Here is a 16,690-nt window from a genome sequence, read left to right as displayed (position 1 = left end):
AGACATTCCTTTGTCCTCCAGCCCAGATAGGAAAGGAGTTGGTAGTCCCTAATGCAGGCAGTCCCCAGATTAGAAACAAGATAGGCTCTCCAGGTCCTACAGGCCAATGGAGACTCCACCACAGACATCAGAAGAACGACAAGGCCAAGAACAAGCCACGAGAGTAAAGACAAAGATCCACCCAGACTGGAAAAGTGTTCTTACCATAATCATAGAATCATATAGTCGGAAGAGACCTCATGGGCCATACAGTCCAACCGCCTGCCAAGAAGCAGGAAAATTGCATTCAAAGCCCCCCCCCCCCTCCCGACAGATGACATCCAGCCTCTGCTTAAAAGCCTCCAAAGAAGGAGCCTCCACCACATTGCCAAACACCTCTCACAGTGAAGAAGTCCTTCCTAATGCTCAGGTGGAATCTCCCTTCCTGTAGTTTGAAGCCATTGTTCTGTGTCCTAGTCTCCAGGGCAGCAGAAAACAAGCTTGCTCCCTCCTCCTTATGACTTCCCCTCACATCTTGTTACATGGCCCTCATTATGTCTCCTCTCAGCCTTCTCTTCTGCAGGCTAAACATGCTCAACTCTTTAAGCCACTCCTCATAGGGCTTGTTCTCCAGACCCTTGATCATTTTAGTCGCCCTCCTCTGGACACATTCCAGCTTGTCAACATCTCCCTTCAATTGCAGTGCCCAGAATTGGTCACAGTATTCCAGCTGTGGTCTGACCAAGGCAAAATAGAGGGGTAGCATGACTTCCCTGACTCCTATTTATGCAGGCCAAAACCCCATTGGCTTTTTTGCCACTGGATTGCATTGGTGGCTCATGTTTAACTTATTGTCCATGAGGACTCCGAAATCTTTTTCTCACATACTGCTGTTTAGCCAAGCATCCCCCATTCTGTATCTTTGCATTTCATTTTTCTGCCTAAGTGGAATATCTTGCATTTGTTCCTGTTGGAGTTCGTTTTGTTAGTTTCAAGGGAACCACTGACCACGTACAGAAGCTGTTGAAGAAACACAACTTACAAACTATCTACAGACCCACTAAGAAAATCCAAAAAATGATGGAGTCTCACCTCTGCAGGAGTCTATCGTATATCATGCATCTGTGGACAAATTTACCTAGGTACCACCAGACACAGCACGGCCCAAACAAGAATCAAAGAACATGAAAGGCACAGCAGACTAACTCAACTAGAGAAGTCAGCCAGAGCAGAGCACATAATGAACCAACTCAGACACAATATATTTTTGAGAACATAGAAATGCTGGGCCATTCTAACAACTATCATGTCAGACTATACAGAGAAGCCATTGAAATCCACAAGCATGTGGACAATTTCAACAGAAAGGAGGAAACCATGAAAATGAAGAAAATCTGTCTACCAATATTTAAAAAACTCTAAAATCAGGACAGTAAATAAATAACAACATTCAGATGACAGGGGAATTCCAGGCATGAAACAATCAGGGCCAGTTAACATCTCCCAACAAAGGATTTCCCCAGGCAGGAAGCTGCCAGGCTTTGATGCTGAAAGGCCATTCAATGCTAATCAGGGTGGCCAGTTGCAACATTCACACCTGCCTCAAACAGACAAGAGTTTTTTCTCCCACCCTGGACATTATTCCACAGATATATAAACCACACTTGCCGAGTTTCCAACACCTCACAACTTCTGAGGATGCCTGCCATAGAGCGAATGCTTCTGGAACAAGGCCACACAGCCTGGAAAACTCACAGCAATTCTGTAGGTTTATTCTTAAGTTAGGAGCCCCGGTGGCGAAGTGTGTTAAAGCACTGAGCTGCTGAACTTGCAGACCGAAAGGTCGCAGGTTCAAATCCCGGGAGCGGCGGGAGCGGCCGCTGTTAGCTCCAGCTTCTGCCAACCTAGCAGTTCGAAAACAGGCCAATGTGAGTAGATCAATAGGTACCGCTCCGGCGGGAAGGTAACGATGCTCCACGCAGTCATGCCGGCCACATGACCTTGGAGGTGTCTATGGACAACGCCGGCTCTTCGGCTTAGAAATTGAGATGAGCACCAACCCCCAGAGTCAGACATGACTGGACTTAACGTCAGGGGAAACCTTTACCTTTTATTCTTTATTCTTAAGTTGAAAAATATTTCAGTGGAGACATCTTTTTCCCATAATTCTTTCATCAGTAAATTTCTCTTCCGAGGGGTAGACTTCTCTCACTTCCTGTTGTCTCAAACCACATCCTTAGCTATGGGTTGTTTGTCAGTCATATATTTGTAACTTGGGGACTGCCTGTACTTTGGGATAGTTTGGGAAATTTGGACTGTTTTCCTCATTGGTTCCAGGATGGCTCATGGAGACTTTCCCTGAATTCGAAAGAAGCTTTTCCTCTCAGTTATCTCCCCCCCCTCTCTCTCACCCTCCCTGCCCCCTTCAGAAGATGCAATGCCACCACTTTTTCGTGCCAGGAGTGACTTGAGAAACTGCAAGTTGCTTCTGGTGTGAGATAATTGTCTGTCTGCAAGGACAGTGCCCAGGGGACGCCTGGATGTTTTACCACCCTGTGGAAGGCTTCTCTCATGTCCTCGCATGGAAAGCTGGAGCTGACAGATGGGAGCTCACCCTGCTCCCCGGATTCAAACTGCTGACCTTTCTTTCGGTTAGCAGTCCTGCCGTCACAAGAGTTTAACCCATTGCACCACCGGTGGCTCCTGATGAAGACAAGGGGATGTTGCAGCATTTTAGAGACTACCTGAGAAAAGTTGATAGCATCTATACTGTAGAATTAATTTAGTTTGACACAACTTTAACTATCAACAATCAGTCCTATGGAATCATGAAAGTTGTAGTTTGATGAGGCACCAGTATTCTTTGGCCAAACAAACTAAATACCTTGTATAATTAAAAAATAATAATACTACCACCGCAATTTTATAGCATTGAGCCATAGTACTTAAATTGGTGTCACACTGCATTCATTCTATATGGTAGATGAACCCTTAGACCGAGCCTACTTCCTCAGATGCATCAAGTTAGCCTCTAAGATACAAGATCCATTTGCATAATGATATTCCAGAATAACACAACGATGGCTTTGAATTCTGCCATTGAATGGGTGTGTGTCTGTGCCTCCAAGCTGCCTATCAATTCATGACAACTCCATGAATTCCTCAGGGTTTGCTTAAGGAATATTCCGATGTGGTTTTGCCAGAAGTTATATTCCTTGGTGACAACCCTCTAAGTACTAACCAGGACTGACCCTGCTTAGCTTCCAAGATCACATGAGATCTGTTGATTTGAAACTAGCTAGGAGGAAAATCTCTAGCTTTGAATAAAATTGCTGTCCAATTTTGGAAAGTGTATGCTTTCCTTTTATTGCTCCCTTTATGTCTTTTTATTTGGAAAATAAATTATGGCGAGAAAGGTGGTTACACAGTGCTATTGAGTTTTTCTGCCTGGAAAAACTCTGAATCTTCACGGCGTCACATATCTACTTTCCAAATCATGTCAGCAACCTTTCTCACATGCGAGACTTTTATTCTGCTAGGCCCTGCTTCATCTGCAGAATTTTAGAAGAAATCCATATATCTTCCTGCAATGGACACTGGTGGCTCTAATGTTTGTATGGTAATAAATCTGCTTGAGTTCAGTGTAAAATTTTAAAGAGTAGTTAAACATGCTGAAACCAATCCTACTCCAAGAAAAGAATAAGGTACTTTGAAGTCTCCTTCCTGAGAGATAAAACGGGGTATAAACAAACATAATAAGCATAAATATAACAATAATAATAATAATAATAATAATAATAATTGTGCCGTCCGCCGGACAATAAAAAGCTATAAAACTGAAACGTGCTGTCCTTTATCCGGGCGAACTGCAAATCCCTATAAGCTGTCCTATAGATATTGAACGACTGAGTCTGGATAACTTCAAAAAAGGATGTTTATTCATACAAGGTTGTAAACCTGGCACAGATCTTAAAGTTGCAGAAAATGAAACAAATTTCTATAGGTTTTAGGTACAGAATTATCCCTGGTTCCAGAAAGCAAAGGTGATTATAAAACCACTATACCCTAATCACGCTGCCTATATTAGAAGGAGAAACTCTTTCCTTCCCTATCTTTACAGCAAAGATTAGTTCTAGAAGCGACAGAATAACCCTGCTCCTCTAACTAGAGTTCCTATTCCAGATCAATATAATTCAATACTTATCTAATTTGGATAGGCTTAGATTGGCCTGGTTTTGAGGATGATTTGTCCCAGTTAGCTTTGCACAGCTCCAGCACGTTGGAAGACTATAGCCAGAATGAAGCTCCAAAATGGAGACTAGACCCTGGTAAAAAGGGCGGTCCTAAGATGTTGCACTCTTTGACCAATCACTGCAAAGAAAACTGCAGCCAGCTATTGCAGATTCCAAGCCACTTTTCCTAGGCTTTTGCAGCCAGAGGCTCAAACAAAATGCAAAGGAGGGAAAACAAACAAACGACCAATAGGTAAGGCAAACCATCGTCCTGGGGGACGGAACACTCCCCGCTAAATTCCCAGGATGTGGGAATTTACCAATCAAAAACATACAAACACCTTTGTATACACAACAATACAACAGTATAAAACTTTAAACATCTCCAATAAGCAACACGAGGTCACTAATTGGTCTGTCCAGGACAGACATTTTGTCCTTACTATGAGTCTTTACTTGAACTTTTCTAACCTTACCGTCAGGGCAAGGAAAGGTCTTTAGTGTAATGCCCATAGGCCAGGCATAGCGGGGCAAGTCTTTGTCCTTTAGCAACACAAGGTTTCCCACCTTGAAATTGTCCTCTGGGGTTTGCCAGAGTCTTCTGGTTGAAAGCTGGCTTAAGTATTCGGCCTTCCACCTCTTCCAGAAGTGGTTGGCTAAGGTCTGCACATGCAAAATTGGTGCCACAGTCCGATCGAATTGACTTAATTGGCCCTCTGAGGGCTATGAACCTTTTCAATGCATTTAAAAATGATGAAGTGTCCATTCCCTCTACATCCTCAATATAGACAGTTCGTTTTGACAAACAAGTAAACAAAACCGCCCATCTTTTATTATTTACAACACCACCCCTGGTTTTTCTGGTAACAATTTCCCAAGGACCAAACACATTAATTCCCACGTGGGAAAAGGGTGGGTCTGTCAAAGTCCTATCCTGAGGTAGTTCTGCTATTAACCGATTTTGACAGTTTCGCCTAAGGCACCTGCATTTAACACATTTGAAAATACAACTGTTGACCAACCTTTTGGCATTAACTACCCACAGACCTTCGTTTCTAAGGGCTGCCTCAGTTAGAGTTCTACCCTGATGATGGATTCTTTTCTTTAGGGACCAGAGTCTTTTCCCTGCCATGTGTCTATTGTTTGGCGAAGTGGGCTTATCTGACTTAAAGGGCAAAGGAGCTACCCAATTTCCCTCTGTACTTCGTGAGACTTGAGCATTCATACTGTCCAAGAACCTTTGCTCATCTTTCAAGAGCGCTATGGCTTCGTCTCTCTCAGAGACTTTGAAGGTGGAGGAATACTCTGGAGTTATTCCTTGGCAGTAGACTGAGATGTGACTTAGGCAACTGCGCACAAGTGTAGGACGTCCACCTTTAAGCACCTGTGCTTGATTGGAGTCCAACGACGATGGTGGGTGCATCTTGTTTATGCACACTGGGCCTATGACTGTCCAGCCTAATGGCAATTGTTGTGCGATAGGTGCACCTGGAGGTCCTTTAACTTGGTCGTTCACACAGAACAAGCTCGGGCAGTCCGAGCCAAGCAAAAGGGCAATGTCCACATCTGGCCGAAAGGCTGGTATAGCATTCTTTAACCGTCGCAAATGTGGATGAGCCTCCACAACTTCTCTAGTGACAATCTGCCTTTTGTTCCGGGGAATAGAGGAACACTCAATCAGGTCTGGCAACTTGAACTGTCTCTTCTGGTCGCAAGAGGAGACAACGAAGCCAGATGCTATGCGACCCTGCAACTTCTTTTTTCCTGCACACGTAGTCATAGTGTAGTCGACCATCTTGGTTTTAAGGTCAAACATGCGGAAGAACTCTGGAGTAGCCAGGGAGGCGTCGCTCTGTGAATCCAGGGCCACATAGAGTCTCTTTCTAAGCCAAGGGCTCTTGGCTGGATATACATCCGCTAGGCAGATAGGATGACAAACTCTGTACTGGTGCGAGTCAGAACACAGCTCTGTACAGGCGACTGCTGAAACTTCCACCTGCATCTCTGGTGCGGCTGGCTTGTCGGTGTCTTCGACTGCTGACTTTTCTTTTGGTGAAGCGTTCTCTTTGGGGTGGGAGATGATATTGGAGTTGTGCATTGCGGTGCAATGCTTGAGGCTGTTGCATTTCTCACACTTGATGTTTTCTTTGCAGTTGGATGCAAAGTGTGGAGTTGCTCCACAGCATCTAAAGCAGATTCCCTGCTTTTGAACTAGCTGTTGCCTTTCTTTGTATGTCTTTCTACTAAACTCCCTGCAGTTGGCCAAGCTGTGAGGCTTTTGGTGAATAGGGCAAAGCAACTCTTTTACCTCCGACCTGGGTTCGTCAGTCTTGAGTTGAGTTTCGACTGCCTTTACGCTGACAGGTCTATTGGCCTCTCTAGATGGTTTCTTGTCCACTTTAGGTGCCTTCTCTGGCTGGGTCCCTTGGTATAAGGTGGGGAGGCCCGTCTGCGGATCATTCCTTTCTCTGGCCGCCCTGGTGATGAACTGGACCAAATGAGAAAATGGAGGGTATGCCTGGGAGTGGGCCTCCTTGTAGTTGAAGACCTCCTGTCCCCAGCGTTCTTGCAAAGTGAAGGGCAGCTTGGTCAAGATCTGCCTCTGGGACAGGTGCTGATCGAGGCACTTCAAACCGGGCAGTTCTGGATTCTCCTTGGCCGACTCTAATTCCGTAAGGAGATCGCTGAGGTCCCACAAGAGTTTGAAGTCTTTGAGTTTCAAAGCTGGGAACCTTTGGAGCTTGTCCATAAGAGATGCTTCAATCTCTGTGCTGGCCCCATACCTCTGCTGCAACCTGGCCCAGGCCTTTTCCAGGGCTTTGTCGGGATCGGCTACGTGGGCTGCGTAGATCTTCTTAACTTGTGAGGATGAGGCTGGGCCCAACCATGCAGCCAGAAGAGTCAGTTCTTCCTCAGGCAATAACTTTAAGTCTCTGATTGCTCTCTGGAAGGTGGCCTTCCAGAGAAGAAATTCCTCAGGCTTGTCCGAAAACTTTTCGACACCCTTGTCCTTAAGATCTCTTCTGGGGCTTCTGATGATGGAGACAAGCTGGGACTCTGGCGTCGAAGGGAACAATTGAGGAGTTTGCTGTTGTGGAGTGGACTCCCACCGTGCACCTTGCGTCAACCTTTGGCCTCTTGGAGGGATGACATCGACCACTGACGAATCGGTGGCTCCCTGTGCAGCTGTCTGTAAGGGCCAACTAGCACTTGGCCTTGAGGCCCTGATTGACTGACCTAGGGATTTAGCAGGAGGCACAGGTAGCTCGGGCAAGGGTGAGCTCCCCGCTATGACGCTCTGCTCTGCAGGAAACTCAAAAGTGACTTTGGGGCCCTGCTCTGGGTAAGGAGAGAAGTCTTCCTGTTCCTCATCCGAAAACTGGCTGTTTAAGCTATTAAGATGCACAAGCACCTTGGAAGAAGGGTCCTGCTTCGGCAACTGACTTACATTTTCTTCTGTGAGTGGCTCAATTAGGGCCTTGGCCAAAGTCTCAGCCCTTACCTTTTTGGCAGTAGCGTCCATCCTTATTCTAAGCATTTCTATTTCACCTTGCCTTTGGGCCTGTTCCATTTGCATTTCGCTTTGTCTACGGGCCTGTTCTATTTGCATTCGTTGCTCTTCTTCTTTAAAGGGAAGGGTGAGATCAGCTGCCTTAGCATCAGCTTCCGCCCCTGCTACCTTGCTCTTTAGCTCCAGACGTGCAGCCTCCCTAATGTGCAAGGCAGCTAGGGAAGAGATGGCACTCCCAGCAGCAGAAGACTTGCTAGAGTGGCTATGTTTAGATGATGCACACTCCCTTAGCTTAGATACCTGGCTAGAGCGGTTGGACTTAAGACTAAGTGCCACAGCAGGTGATTTTAAAAGATTGGTCTCATGGCTGCATAAGGAAGACTGATTTCCTTTTGGCTCAGACCTTAGATTAACAGGTGGAGAACTAAATTCCAAGGCATCTAGAATTGCCCTCACCTTATTTTCTTTCTCATTAGTGTCAGCTAAGACACTCACTATTTCTAACTCTGAATCCTTGGCGTTAATGCACTCGAGGACCTGGACTATCTTAGACACCAAACCCCTCCAGAGACCGAAGGTCTCTTCAAGGTCGGTCTGTAATATGGATGGCACCCTTGTAATACCCAAGCTCTCAATTCTGCCCATCAATGTTACAATTCGCTCCCATGCCGAACCTAACCTCACATGGAGGAGCTCCTTTTCATCTATTAGATGGGCTAGCATCTTGGCTGAAGGGTGCTTTATCCTTTGGGGCCTTTCATTCCTACTTTCAGCCTCAGAAGGAGGTATACCATCTGTATCATCTTGAAATTGCATAGACATTATGTATTCTTAATAGCAAGTAAATTTACAACAAAAGCAAATACAACATACCAGCAAGTAAATTTACAATAAAAGCAAATGCAATATATAATACAATGCACAACACTTAACCATAGCAATATATATCACTAAGTAACTATACTTTACAAAGATAGTGACCTTTGGCGCCAGATTTTAGTGGGCAAGCTGCAAAATGCCAACTGACAGCAACTTGCCACTTGATACCTCCCTTGCCCGAGTGACGTAAACTGCCAAAATGGCGACTTCGCCAAATTTTCAAGCACCTCGCGCTCTGCGGCTCGAGGCCTGCCGCCGAAGGAGCACCGAGGCTGGCTTTGGAAAGGAGGAGAGAAAAGACGCCTCCTCCCCGCTGTGAAGGGAGGTCACCACCGCAGGTCGATGAAACAGGTCACCACCGCAGGACGATGAGGCAGGTCACCACCGCAGGACGATGAAGCAGGTCACCACCGCAGGACGATGAGGCAGGTCACCACCGCAGGATGATGAGACAGGTCACCGCCGCAGGTCAATGAAGCAGGTCACCACCGCAGGACGATGAGGCAGGTCACCACCGCCGGACAATGAGGCAGGTCACCACCGCAGGACGATGAAGCAGGTCACCACCGCAGGACGATGAGGCAGGTCACCACCGCAGGACGATGAGGCAGGTCACCACCGCAGGACGATGAGGCAGGTCACCACCGCCGGACCATGAGGCAGGTCACCACCGCAGGACGATGAGGCAGGTCACCACCGCCGGACCATGAGGCAGGTCGAAGCCGGCCGAGTGCTCCGGCCGAACTCGCAGCAGCGTTGCCAGGCCTGTCCAGGTTCTAGCCTGGTTCTGGTGGGCTTCACGCCTCAGAGCCAGCCAAAGAACTGTCGCTGGTGCTCCGCGGCTCGAGGTCTACCGCCGAGGGAGCCCTGGACGTTGCTGGGAACTGCACAGCCTGTGCAAACCCAGAAAGCCACTGGGCCACGTGCGCACACGCGAGCCAAATAGCAAGGAAATAGAGCCCCACTATTTGACTCCTTCAGGTCTGAGAGCGGGCTCCACTGCCTCAGACGCTGGTTGAGTCTTTAGGTATGCAGACTGAGCTCAGGCGGAAAAGCCGCGGCCTAAACTAAACTTCCTAAACTATAAAAAACTATAAGCCGTGCAAGCTAGCTCAAGCGGAAAAACCGCTGATCTACCTCAAAACTGTGCCGTCCGCCGGACAATAAAAAGCTATAAAACTGAAACGTGCTGTCCTTTATCCGGGCGAACTGCAAATCCCTATAAGCTGTCCTATAGATATTGAACGACTGAGTCTGGATAACTTCAAAAAAGGATGTTTATTCATACAAGGTTGTAAACCTGGCACAGATCTTAAAGTTGCAGAAAATGAAACAAATTTCTATAGGTTTTAGGTACAGAATTATCCCTGGTTCCAGAAAGCAAAGGTGATTATAAAACCACTATACCCTAATCACGCTGCCTATATTAGAAGGAGAAACTCTTTCCTTCCCTATCTTTACAGCAAAGATTAGTTCTAGAAGCGACAGAATAACCCTGCTCCTCTAACTAGAGTTCCTATTCCAGATCAATATAATTCAATACTTATCTAATTTGGATAGGCTTAGATTGGCCTGGTTTTGAGGATGATTTGTCCCAGTTAGCTTTGCACAGCTCCAGCACGTTGGAAGACTATAGCCAGAATGAAGCTCCAAAATGGAGACTAGACCCTGGTAAAAAGGGCGGTCCTAAGATGTTGCACTCTTTGACCAATCACTGCAAAGAAAACTGCAGCCAGCTATTGCAGATTCCAAGCCACTTTTCCTAGGCTTTTGCAGCCAGAGGCTCAAACAAAATGCAAAGGAGGGAAAACAAACAAACGACCAATAGGTAAGGCAAACCATCGTCCTGGGGGACGGAACAATAATAATAATAATAATAATATAATTATATAATTATAATAAAATGATTCATTGGAACCTATGCCTCAAGTATCACCTCCCTGCAGTTAAGAACTGGTGGGATCACAAACCTGCAAAGGTTGTGGAAAATGAACACGCAAAGATACTGTGGGACTTCCGAATCCAGACTGACAAAGTTCTGGAACCAAACACACCAGACATCACAGTTGTGGAAAAGAACAAGGTTTGGATCATTGATGTTGCCATCCCAGGTGACAGTCGCATTGAAGAAAAACAACAGGAAAAACTCAGCCGCTATCAGGACCTCAAGATTGAACTTCAAACACTCTGGCAGAAACCAGTGCAGGTGGTCCCGGTGGTGATGGGCACACTGGGTGCCGTGCCAAAAGATCTCAGCCGGCATTTGGAAACAATAGACATTGACAAAATTACGATCTGCCAACTGCAAAAGGCCACCTTACTGGGATCTGCACGCATCATCCGAAAATACATCACACAGTCCTAGACACTTGGGAAGTGTTCGACTTGTGATTTTGTGAAACGAAATCCAGCATATCTATCTTGTTTGCTGTGTCATACAACGTCGTTGTGTCAATAATAATAATAATAATAATAATAATAATAATAATAATAATAATAGTTTCCACCACACCAGGTGCATCTACACTATAGAATTAATGCAGTCTGATGCCAGTTTAATTGCCATGGCTCATTGTTATCAAATCCTGGAGTTTGCAGTTTGGGGAGGTACCAGCACTTTGTGGCAGAGAAGGCTAAAGATCTTGTAAAACTATAACTCCCAAAGTCCATACCACTGAGCAATTGCAGTTAAATTTGTGTCAAACTATTTTAATTTTACAGTATAGATGCTTGTTGTATAGCACCTTTCAATTTCAGGCTACAATCCAGATTGAATTGGCTGCCTCACTGAGATAGGCAGCACCAGTTTCAACTGCTGTCTCTTCTTCCCCCATCATCTTTCACAATATTTTTCTTAGAAGAAAAATAGAATTGTCAAAGAGGAAAAGACGGACTTCCTGCACAACGCTGGTTGGTTGATAGCCTGAGGAGAGCTCCATCTGGAAAGCACTCATGCATGATATATGCCATGGCTGGCTGCTGTCCTCTGGCTGAGAAGTATTGACACTAACATTTTGAGCAGGTGTGCTTACCTACTATTAGTCTGTCACGTAGACTGCACATGGTTGTTTTTTAAAGCTCGCTTTGATGGTTTTTAAGTACATCAAGTTTGTATCAGTTTAATAGCAAGGAAACTGCTTTAGATGAGAACACACATTTATGGCAAAAATCTAGCAATGCTCATTCTTTCGCATAGTTTAGGACCTCATCCCATTAGCATATATGCCATTTCGGAGCTCGTTTGCAAGAGATTCCCAATGGCTCCCATCACATGACATTCGCCCCCTTTCATCAGCAACCTGGAGCCCCTGGTGAGGCAATGGGTTAAACCTTTGTGCTGGCAGGGCTGCTGACCAAAAGGTCGGTGGTTCGCATCTGAGGAGTGGTGGTGAGCTCCCATCTGACAGCTCCAGCTTCCCATGCGGGGACATGAGAGAAGCCTCCCACAGGATGGTAAAACATCAAATATCCATGCGTCTCCTGGGCAATGTCCTGGTTGTGGAACTTTTCCGTGCCAGAGAGCAACAAACACTGCCTGTACCTATCTGGGTGCATGCTAAATCTCTTCAATAGCTATCGTCAACACGAGAATGATTTGATGCCCACAGCACTCACCAGCAGGAAGATTTCACCTCTTTGGAGATTGCTCTGACTTAAACTACTAGGAGGCTAACCAAGGCTAAGCCCATTAAATGTCAGATTTACTATAGCAGGTTATTTTTCTCATCATCTCAAAATGTGACCTAGGAATGTCTTTGCCAGATCTCAGAAGGATCTTACCTAACATCTCAAACATTTACGTTATCATGACAGATACTTGATCCAGATGGCAGAAAATAAATAGGCAATTCTTCTTAAGATATTGCAGTGGATAATAATTTATACAATCTCCTCAAGCAAGCTGAAGATTGACAAGAAAATGCTAATAGATGGTATTTACTTTAGGATCTGCTCTGAAATAAAACAAACACGAATTCAGAAATTTCAACAAATATGCTTAGCAATGATTTGCAAACCTGGCTTGTATGTTTGCTTATCCTCCCTTCGCCCTCCTCCCCTTCCTCCTCCTTCTCAGCAAAACTCTCAGAGGCTCCAAAATTATGACATGCACAATTGCAATGCATGTACATATAACTTGTAAGCCGTCCTGAGTCTCCTTCAGGGTGAGAAGGGCGGGATATAAAAATAAAGTTGTTGTTGTTGTTGTTGTTGTTGTTATGAGTCCAGGAGGACTCCCAGGCTGTGAACCTGTGCCTTCAAGGGAAATGTAACCCCATCCATTATAGGCTGTAACCCTATACCCTGTTTGGCCTTGCAACTGACCAGGAGGACCTCTGTCTTGTCTGGATTCAACTTTAATTTGTTTGCCCTCATCCAGACTGTCACAGCGGCCTGGACAGCCTCCCTAGCATCCAGTGTAAAGGAGTGATAGAGTTGGACATCATCTGCATACAGATGGCATCAAACTCCAAAACTCCAGATGACCTCACCCAATGGCTTCATGTAGATGTTAAACAACTTGGGGGACAATACTGAACACTGCGGGACACCACAGGACAATGGCTGCAGGGCCGAGAAAGTGTCTCCCAGCAACACCTTCTGGGTGAGATTCTTCAGGAAGGACTGAAGCCACTGCAGAACAGTACCCCCAAGACCCATCCTCGCAAGGTGACCCAGAAGGACACCGTGGTCTACGGTATCAAAGGCTGCTGAGAGGTCCAGGAAAACCAACAGGCACACACTTCCCCTGTCGAGCTCTCTGCGGAGATCATCCACCAAGGCGACCATGGCTGTCTCAGTTCCATGGCCCCATCTGAAACCAGACTTCAACGGATCCAGATATGGCTGCAAACTGACTCCAAATTTACCAACCAATGTAGACTTGCCCCTAAACTTTTGATTTCTTGACTGCAGTCTCTTTTCTGATTAATGACCAAGGTATGGAAAATCATGAATATTTCTTTATTGCCTGATTTAAGGTTCTATGAATCATCTGTGGTCACTATTTTTGTTTTCTTAATGTTCAACTATAAACCTGACTATGTTTAAATGTTCATACTTCCTTCAAGTCAAATTCTGATTTTCATATGATATTTTCAGCAAAGAAGTTAAACCAATAGGGTGATGAAATGCAGCCTTGCCTAACTATCTTCAATCTTGCCAACTGGAAACCATTCTGTGTTCTGTATTCTGTATGGCTTTCACATTCGCGTCATTGTATTTTGTTTTGCTGGTTGTTGTGTGTGTGTTTGGGGGTGGGGGAGGAGTGATTATTTTGACCAAAAAACATTTGTGTCTTACTGTATAAAGGTTAGCATCCAGTTGAGCAGTTACAAATACATAAGCTAGGCTTATGCATTCATATATTCAGTATTCAGCCCCTTGATCGCCAACAACTTAGGCCTCTGTTATTATGTACAGTTGCTGATTATTAAAACAGGGAGTCAGAAACAATACATAGTTATACATTTATAACTATGTCTATAATGCAAGCTCCCAGACATTTTTAAAAATCCCAACAATGGTTTGTTAAAAAGGTTTGTACAGGTGTTCTTTGTTTCCTCATCACCAAACAGATTCAGGATACAGATGTTGTTTTGTTTGCTAGCATAGGTTTTTTTTTATCATGCATCTGTTCATTTGTTGTAGACATATGTGCTTCTTTGCTATTGCCCCAGGGTTCTGCATAGTTTAAGATTGTACCTGGCTTCAATTCATTATATCGTTTGTCTTTTGTCTCTGTTTATACTTTTATTTGCTGGGAATTGCACAGTTACAAAACCCACAAATATAATTAAATAAATAATGTATATTTATCAACACACCTCCCTCTCTATAAATTTACAGTAATACATCAGGAAAAAAATCCAAAAGTTTAAATACAGTATATCTTAGCTCATTTTCTGAAATAAGAGAAGAATGCTGGCTGGCTGTACTGGAGAATATAAATATATGCTACCACCAAAGGTCCAGTTACTTCTCCCAGAAGATATAGGACAAGCCTACACTGGTCTACAGCAGGCCTGCACAGCCCCTGGCCCTCCAGGTGTTTGGGACTCCAACTGCCAGAAACCCTAACCAGCTTGTCCAATAGTCAGGAATTCTGGGAGCAGAAGTCCAAAACACCTGTAGGGACACAATTTGTGTAAGCCTGGTCTACAGCAATAAATCTAAAATGTCCCGAGAGGTGGTCACACATCCCCTGCAGGTGATCCACATGGTCATCTGGTCCAATTTTCATGTTGTCCAGTTAGACACAGAACTTCTGTACACTACAGGCATCCTGTTCCGACATCAGCAGTGGTAACCACGTGACCAGGAAGAAGAAGGGAACCTCTCCCCACCTCCTTCCTGGTTGCCTTTGTTGATGCCAGAATGGGATGCACACAGTGAGCAAGTGTTTGCATGGAGCTCTGTGTCCAGACTAGAGTGGGGGCAGCAACATGAGCATAGCCCATCTCTTTTTTCCTGCTCAGGGAAATGGTGATGCTGGCCATGTCCTGTCTGGATAACAGACCAGTTTGACTAAAACAAAATTAGGGGATGCCTGGAGTTTCCAGTACACTCCAGAGCATTCCCCCAACATTGTCTGAAGTAGGGCAAAGTTGGTTTAACTCAGGAAAGCTTGCAATAACAAGTACTCAAATCTTGTGAAAGTTAGTCTCAAATTTCTTGCTCATGTAACTACAGGCCCACTCTAATATTAGCTGCATTAAAATTTTCTATTCCATCAACTTGCCCCAAAGACCTTATGTTTCCCTTGGGATGGAATGTCTCCTGATAAATGGGTGCCTCTACTTAATAAAGCATTTGTGAAGCTACATTAAACTTTAAGTCTAATACACAAAGTAAGGAAAGACAACTAGACTAGAGTAATTGTTTGGAAAATGATAGCTTTGCCTCGACTAAAACACTTCCACTTTCATTCCTATCTTGACTATTATCCTAATTCAGATGCAGAAGTGAATGCCAGGGAGAAGACAGTGAGACAGCAGCGTAGTTTATTTCAACATGCAAAGAATCAGCACCAGGAACCGTATGACGACAATGTGAAGAAAGGCTGAAAGGGAAGATTTTCCCCCTCTCCTTTTGAGTTGGGCTGGGTCTTTATTCTCAAACATAAATGCTTTTGAGGAAGTAGCTTCTGCGGCTGATTAGTGCACATTTTCATGTCAAGTATATGACAGCATGTGTGACGTGCAGGGTAATTTGGGCTGGGTAATCACTTGTAAATTGAGGGCAATGGAATGGAATGTGCAAAAGCCTTCCTTTGACAATCAGGCAAGTACAAAGCCCTCATTCTCTTCAGTGAGCATCACATTAACGTAGAGAGGTTGCTGCTATCTGAGCAATCTGGGTAGACATTACATATGAGACACTGAAACGTTATGGTAGAAAGCTCAATATTTCAAAAAATACAGATCCCAATAATTATCACTATGAATAGTTTTAGGATAAATTTCCCTTACAATCCCAATAGCATATTTCACTGGCTGACAGTTGACTTTCCTAGTTTCCAACAAACCTCACACCTTGGAGGATGCCTGCATAGATGTGGGTGAAATGTGAGGAGATAATGCTTCTGGAACATGGCCATATAGCCCGGAAAACTCACAGCAACCCAATGATTTAAGCCATGAAAACCTTCGGCAACAATACGTTGATATTTATTTATCGTGTTAGAAGCAAATTGAAAATACAGGTATAATGTATAAAAAACCACAAACAAAGATAAAAACTTGGCATTATGCTAAAGTTCCTTTGACCAAAGGCTGGCCACTTCAAGTACCTCTGGTGTCACTGTAAGACGGTCCTCCGCTGTGCATGTCGCAGGGCTCAGGCTGCATTGTAGTAAATGGTCTGTAGTTTGCTCTTCTCCACACTCGCATGTCGTGGACTCCACTTTATAGCCCCATTTCTTAAGGATGGCTCTACATCTCGTGGTGCCAGAGCACAGCCTGTTCAGTGCCTTCCAAGTCATCCAGTCTTCAGTTGATTGTACCCCATGTTTGAACATTTCTGAAATTTGCAAGAAATTTAGTACAATCTAGCTGCTGTTTTATCCTGTTTTATGTTGTTATATGGTTTT

Source organism: Anolis carolinensis, chromosome 3, assembly GCF_035594765.1.
Source record: "Anolis carolinensis isolate JA03-04 chromosome 3, rAnoCar3.1.pri, whole genome shotgun sequence".
Taxonomy (NCBI): domain Eukaryota; kingdom Metazoa; phylum Chordata; class Lepidosauria; order Squamata; family Dactyloidae; genus Anolis; species Anolis carolinensis.
Note: the sequence above shows the minus strand (reverse complement) of the source record.